Source organism: Amphiura filiformis, chromosome 18 (assembly GCF_039555335.1).
Source record: "Amphiura filiformis chromosome 18, Afil_fr2py, whole genome shotgun sequence".
Lineage (NCBI taxonomy): Eukaryota > Metazoa > Echinodermata > Ophiuroidea > Amphilepidida > Amphiuridae > Amphiura > Amphiura filiformis.
The window spans coordinates 62058397-62066065 of record NC_092645.1 but is presented as its reverse complement, the minus strand read 5'-3'; positions in this window follow the sequence as shown (position 1 = coordinate 62066065).

The window sequence follows — 7669 nt, the reverse complement described above, 5'->3', positions numbered from 1 at the left end:
AATTTAAACGTTTCTTTAACTCTAACACTCATCATTGGTAAGTTTAGATCTTATTAATCTCAATCAGCCTCATGCAAAATATAGAAGTTAAAGCAATATGCATTGCGGTGCCTACACTCTCGTGGAAAATCGAGTAAGCTTGAAATTCCCCTGGACAAGGAACTTACAGCTAATTGTCTCGTTGTTGGTTCGAGTCCATCTAGCAGCAAAGCATTTGCGTTATTTATCCTACGCTCACCCCATCTGTTCCAAATTCTTTCGCTTATTTACGAACATATTACATCCGACACAAATTTCTCTATGTAAAATTTGCTTTATATTTTAAAATATAAAGCATATCTGAGGGGGGGGGGGTCAGGTGATATTGTATGTATTGGCCCGTATATTGTCTGTACAAACATAATTTCATAATGTTGATAGTTGCAGTCAATATTTCTAATTTACTTCAACATTTTGCTTTGAATTTAAATATTTCCTTCATTTACAGCTCATCTGTGTGTAGTGCAGAGCCACCTTTGTGTTCTGGAAAAAAGACCAGATCCTTCAAGAGACGGTGCTTTGAGATGGTCTCTACCAATTGCAGAAATATGTCTTTGTCAAGGCGTGGTAGCACCTATACATGCCAACACCTGTCAAAGAGATGGTGTCAAGTATGAAGAAGGTGATCTGTGGTTCGTTGATGACCCACATCCACTCGCCGTTCGACATAATTGGAAATATGATTGGATACTTGATGACCTTTTGGATCGCATTACATATTGCAGTAAGGAGCTATACTAAAAATTTGAAAAATAAAATCCCAAAAAAGCAAGATAAATAATAAATGAAAAAGGACTATGAACGGTTTGATAAGTGACCATTTACTCACTTCCCAGCACGTAAAAAAAACGTAACACATGCTATCTTGCGGGTTTCGATTTGGACAAAAACATGTTAATAACAATCAGTGGCTTTTTTAGCGGGTTCGCCGTCGGACAAGTTTAGAACTGTCAAGCTTTCGTCAGGAGTAGCTCTGACTTCTTCAGGACAAAGTACCTAAGAATGAGACATGTAGACCGCCCCTTCTCTACTGATGACTCTGAAAAGAGTCGTTCACTGAAGACTGCCCCTTGTCAACAGAGAACAAGCAGATCTCGCCTATCTGCTAATATAAATGTTTTGGTGGCTCTGAAAAGAGCCGCTCACTGAAGACTGCCCCTTGTCTACAGAGAACTAGCAGATCTCGCCTATCTGCTAATATAAAGGTTTTGGTGGCTCTGAAAAGAGCCGTTTGCTGATCTCGCCTATCTGCTGAATTTGTAAGTTTTGGTGGCTCTGTATGAAAACACACTACAACTATATCTTTAAAATGTTTTCAAAGTGTTTTTTTATATATTTGTTGCAAACATTTTTTGCCAAATATTTTGTAAACACTTGCAATAGGTTATCAACAAATGTTTTTAAATGATAACGTTTTATACCCTTCCCTTTATATGTCTTTTATATAACCAGATATTTAAATGTTTGCTGGCAACCTTTTCTAACCTTATTGCAAATGATATTGAAAACGTTTTGTGTTTGCTGGGTTATTCTATTTCACTTTCACGTACAATTTGCAAACTTTAAAATATCAAGAATACTACTCTACTTATTCGACGCACTTAATATAAACGGTAATATAATACACATTACAAAGTGAAAAGGTGACCAAAATCCTATCACCAGTTACATCATTTGCATAGTGTAATGCTTCATTTTTCATACGCCAAAAAGTGACAATTCTTTAGAAAATTTTGCTTTAAAAAGTTCGATTTATTTTTTTTTTTTTCTTATTTTATACAGAGTGTAATTTGGGTATTGATAACTTTGACACCAATGCTGCTTGCACCAATAGCCCCGTCGGTTCCTTTACATGTGAATGTAATGCCGGTTACAGTGGAGATGGAGTAACATGCAAAGGTTAGTTATTATGCTGTGCCATATTGCCATTCTATTCATTTCGAATAGTTGTGTATTCCTATCGAAATTGTCAGATCTGATTGCTTTAAATTTTCAAAACAAATTAATTTCAGTACCAATATTTGTAATGGGATCATCATCATAGGTCGCCTGCGGACAAGCTTTCTCCAACTATTGCGATCTTGGGCAAGCGAAACAATTTTGTTTGGCTGCAGCATCCCTTCAGTATCTCCCAGGAGGTGCTGTAAGTACAGTGTGCGTGGCCGTCCCGGTTTCCTCTTCCCATGTGGTGGAATATAAAGGGCATAATTATTCTTTCACAGTCTCGTCGTCTTCAAGACGCAGTATATGGCCGAGAAATTGGATTGATGGATCTTGACTCTGGCAACCAGTGTAGTGGTGTTGGTCAGATTGTAGATGGTTTCATTTGGAATCCGATCCACGCGCTTGATGGTTAACCTGACTCTGTAGCATGATGTTGCAAAGGCATTGATCTTGTTTTCCAAGTCCTTGATGATTACCCATGACTCATGCCCGTATAGTAGGACAGTACCACAAGTAATGTAATGTGATAAATCAAACAAAATGCATGTTGCCAAGGAAATCCAATTTAATTTTATTCAAGCTTTATTGCGTTTTAATTGTATCATGTTATAGAGTACAAGAATCGTTTTAACTTTTCCTTTGATCACACCTCAAAAATGTTGTGTTTTACCTAATACATTATGAATAATTTAATACATTTTTGTACAGATATTAATGAATGTGCTTTGAGTACTGATAACAAATGCTACTTGCACCAATACAGTTGGATCTTTTACATGTGCATGCAATGCCGGTTACAGTGGAGATGGAGTAACATGTGGAGGTAGGCTAGGCGTATTGTTTGCGATATCGATATTCTACTTATACAGAATAAATACGCGGGTAATGTCCTTGTTGGTTTTAGTGAATTTCTATCAAAAGTTCTTACTGTGATTGCTTGAAGTTTTCAAAATAAATTCTCTTCATTACTTGTAGAGGCATTTGTGATAAAACATTATTGTCAAGCAGAGCCAATTTATTCCAGGGTTATTGAGAATTAGTTGTGTCTAGGCTCAAGTACAAGAATCATTTTATTTTTTTCTTTTGACCATACTTAAAAATATGTGTTTTATAATTGATAACTTTTTTTTACATATTTCGTACAGATATTGATGAATGTACTTTGAGTACTGATAACTGTGACGCAAATGCTGCTTGCACCAATACAGTTGGTTCTTTCACATGTGCATGTAATTCCGGTTGAGTGGAGATGGAGTCTCTTGCACAGGTTAGTCTATTATGTGCCATATCACCATTCTATTCATTTTGAATAACTGTCACCTATACGCGAGTCAAATTACTTTTTGGAAATGGTGCATTCCTATCGAAATTGTCAACTCTGCTTTTATTTTTCAAAACAAATTAATTTCAGTACTGCATTATGCATTATGTTGCCAATAATATCCACATCAATTTTATTTAAGCGTTATTGCGTAATTTTGTTCATGTTCTAGGGTACAATAATCATCGCAATTCCTTTAATCACACCTTAATACCCGTGTTTTACCTTATATATTATGACTAAATTCATACATTTTTGTACAGATATTGATGAATGTCCTTTGAGTACTGATAACTGTGGCGCAAATGCTTTTTGCACCAATACCGTTGGATCTTTCACATGTGCATGTAATGCCAGTTACAGTGGAGATGGAGTCACATGCACAGGTAGGCATATTGTTTGCAATATCGATATTCTATTTATACAGAAAAATTGTTTCCTATACGCGAACATTCTCTCAGTTCTATGAATTTATTGTATCAGTACCAATCAATCAGGTTTTCGTTCAGGTTATTGCGCCGAATTTTGTCTAATATATCTTACTGGTTTTATAGGTTTTATAAGGTCACGCATTTCAGAGAGTAAATGTGTTGGGATGATATTGCTTGACGTGAGTAAATCATCTTATCAGTTGTAAAAAACTTCACTGTGGTGTCCCGCTGGGCCTCTACCGTGGATTTAAACCCTTAACTCGGGCTGAAAACTGCTATGACCCCCTCCTCATTCGCACATATCCCCGAAACATTTTTTTGCGAAAAGGTAAAGGAGTGTGTGCGACTGTGCGCTTGGTGCAAAGAATGTATTTTTAATTGAAGACCTTAATAGCGTAAGAAGACCGTATTAGCCCACTTAGCCCCTCAACATGTATACACTAAAGTTGCGTATAGTTTCGTATTGTTTGGTAATGTTTTCTACATCTTCAGGGGTCAAAATTAATTTTTACAACCTTTCATGATGTTTTCACCCAGGAATATGTATTAAATATTATAAAACCATAAGAAACTATACGCAACTTTAGTGTATACATGTTGAGGGGCGAGTGGACTTACGGTCTTCTTGCGCTCAGGCCTTCAATTGCATGTAAAGATAGAACTGATAGAACTTAAACCGATTGTGTGCGTACTCACAAGCCCTTCCGAATAAAATTACAGCCATATAGCTCTAACTCTTGTAATTTGATATGGATTCGGATATGTCCGTTTGATCATTATAGTTTGTCAGAGACCCACATTTTGGAGGATTTTGTGCCTATTGCAGTTGCCCTTGGTGCCAAATACCTCACTTTCTGTCCGGAAAAAAAGGAAAGGTAGAAATAGCGTCCAGTAGTTATATGTTTTAGTGCACGATATTTATCATTCTGTAGAAAATATTGAAAACCAATTGTTTAATATCGAAGGTAAATATTTGCTTGTCGAGTTTAAATTCAAAAGGTGTATAATTTGATAATGGAAATGTTTGAAATGGAAATCTTGTTGCAATTGAGTAAATTGTCATCTTGCTATGTTATGACAGACGCTGTGCCTTTTCTCTCATGGCCTCGGCAGAGTGCATCAATTATATAATTAATTTTCCCTTTTACTCGTTGTTTGCTTTAACTACATTCCATTACTCCTCCAAGTTAGTTTATTCTTGTAGAAAATGTTTCTATTTCAATATTTCAGTTTGTATGGATTATCTGGGAATGGAAAATGGCACCATACCTGATGGGAATATTCAGGCATCATCAGAGTATGGCGCCCACGTAGCCACGGCGGGAAGGTTGAATGGTCCAAGTTGTTGGATGTCGGATCCGCATACGGCAGGACCAATTTGGATACAAGCGGATATAGGTAATCACATTGCACCATGTAGAATTGGTAGCATTTCATATCCATATGTATTTTAAGCTTCATTTGCATAGACTCCCGATACATAATGCACCTGTCAATTGCAACCCCGGTCCCTGGGTACACGGGGATGGTCCGGGACTTGACATCATGTGACCGGCGATTTGACTCAAAATTTGTCTCAGGGGAGCCATGTGTTTGTCGGTAGTGGCACTGGGACTTTACTGGGTGAGAGCCTGGATTGGTCGTAACTTACCCGGGTTTTCCAACCAGTTAAATGGCCCATGAAGATTGTTGTGCTTTGCTGAAAGGATGCCTGCAATTATGGGCCCTTGGATGTTATGCATCAGCTGGGGTTTATATACGTTGGAGCGTTTAACAATATCATTAATCACAACTCTTTGAATGGATGTTAAATTATATATCTAAAATGACAACTCCATGAAACAGAATTCATAACTTTTGCGCCAAAATGTTGACGAAATTTGTCATACAATATATGGTCATTTGATTTTTTAAAGCAAGTTACAAGGTAAATTGGAAGAGGTAAGGGCCTTTACAGACTAGCCTCATAATTGAAGTTGCATTTTGATTGATATCACATAACGCAGCTGTTATAAATACACATATGGCGTCGGAAATAATAGTGTTCACAAAACTTCAATATAGAAAGAAGGGTGTTTATTAACGTGCATTTGGATACCCGTCTGTCCAATTTCGTTCAATATTAACAACACAGCAGTGATTTAAAAGAAAAATACCCGAATTTAAAAGTTGGAAGTATTTGTATTGATTTGAAGTCATCGCAATGGAGTGTTTTACGTGACACAATGCTTGTGTAATAACACTTAATCGCTGTAAATTGTCACTTTTAAATTCGGGGTTTTTTTTTCTTCTTCTTTAAAGGCAATACTGTGTTGTTAATATTGAACGACATTGACATGTGGTATCAAAATGCGCGTAATAAATCATCCTTCTTTCTATGTAGAAAACACGTAAAGGTTACATTAATTTGGTAAAATGCTCAACGGCACGTCTCTTTTAGTTCTTAAGCTACAAACAAGCAAAATAGAAAAATGTGTGTAGCTTAAAAATCTTTTTTTTATTAGGTTACCAGACATATGTATCTGGTATCGCAAGGTGATGGAAATACCGATGCAGTGCCTAGCTGGGTGGCATCAGTTCAAAGTGTCAACATTCGTGACTAATGGTGCCAACGAGTTGTTTATTGAAGATCAAAACGGAAACGCGATTGTGAGTAATGACTGTAGAAAATATCTATTATCTATAAATTAATATAATGCTCATAGACATGCATACCATTCAATCGTTGTGATGTAAAAACTGCACAAAAAGTACCTCAGCTGTTATAAATACGCCTATAGCTTCAGAACTAATAATTGTTTCCAAAATATTAATCCACATAGAAAGAAGGACAATACATTTTGATATTTTGTCCAATTTCGTTTAATATTAACATCACAGCAGTGTTTTTAAAGAAGATTACCCCCAATTTAAAAGTTGCAGCTATTTGTATTGATTTGAATTCAGCGCGAAGATAAATAGAGGGCGTTACGTGCCACAATGCTTGCGTAAAAAACCATTGATCGCTGTATACTACAACTTTTAAATTCGGGTATTTTTCTTTAAAAGCACTACTGTGTTTTTAATATTGAGCGACATTTGACAAGCGGGGTATCAAAATGCGCGTAAATGAATCGTCCTTCTTTCTATGTAGAAATATTTTGGGAACAATCATTAGTTCTGAATCTATAGGCGTATTTATAACAGCTGAGTTACTTTTTGTGCAGACTTTATATACTTCTTGTAACTCACTGAAATCACATTCTCTCTCCTGTAGATATTTTGGCCGGGCAACGTTGACGCTTCCGACGAAGTGACCACAACTTTTTCAGATCCAGTATATGCCAGAATTGTACGCATCAACTGTCTGGCCGTATCTAGTGAACAGTATTACCAACTGAGATTCGAAATAGTAGGATGTCAAAAATCCTAGATATGTCATGTGTGACTCAACGAGAGAGAATGAGGTGGATGTCGGTAATGCAAATGTGGCAGAAGTGAGATCATTTATGTGTTTTGCCTTTGATATAAATCTGGACATCTCCCTGTTTCATTTCATATATTTTGTTTAGCAAACAATGACCAAAACATTGTGCTTCAGTTAAATTTATCACCGAATTGCAATACTTGACTCTTTTTCTATTGAGGTTTGGGTATTTTTAATTCTCAAATTTACAAAGAACTTTTTTATATGTGTTATATATACAAGTATCTGAAAAAGTATCTTTCTGTTGTACACACTTATCAAATAATAATATATGTCCACTGCTAAGAAAATATCCGTAAAAAGGAATAAAATACACTGACCAGATTAATGCAAAATAACAGCTACCGTTGAAATAAGATTATAGACAAAGACGATAGTATACTATTAGACCTAAAGGCAGACTAATGGCTATCGTTAAAAATCTGCAGGGTAAAAATGAGGAAGGTGGTATTTTCTCAATCACACGTA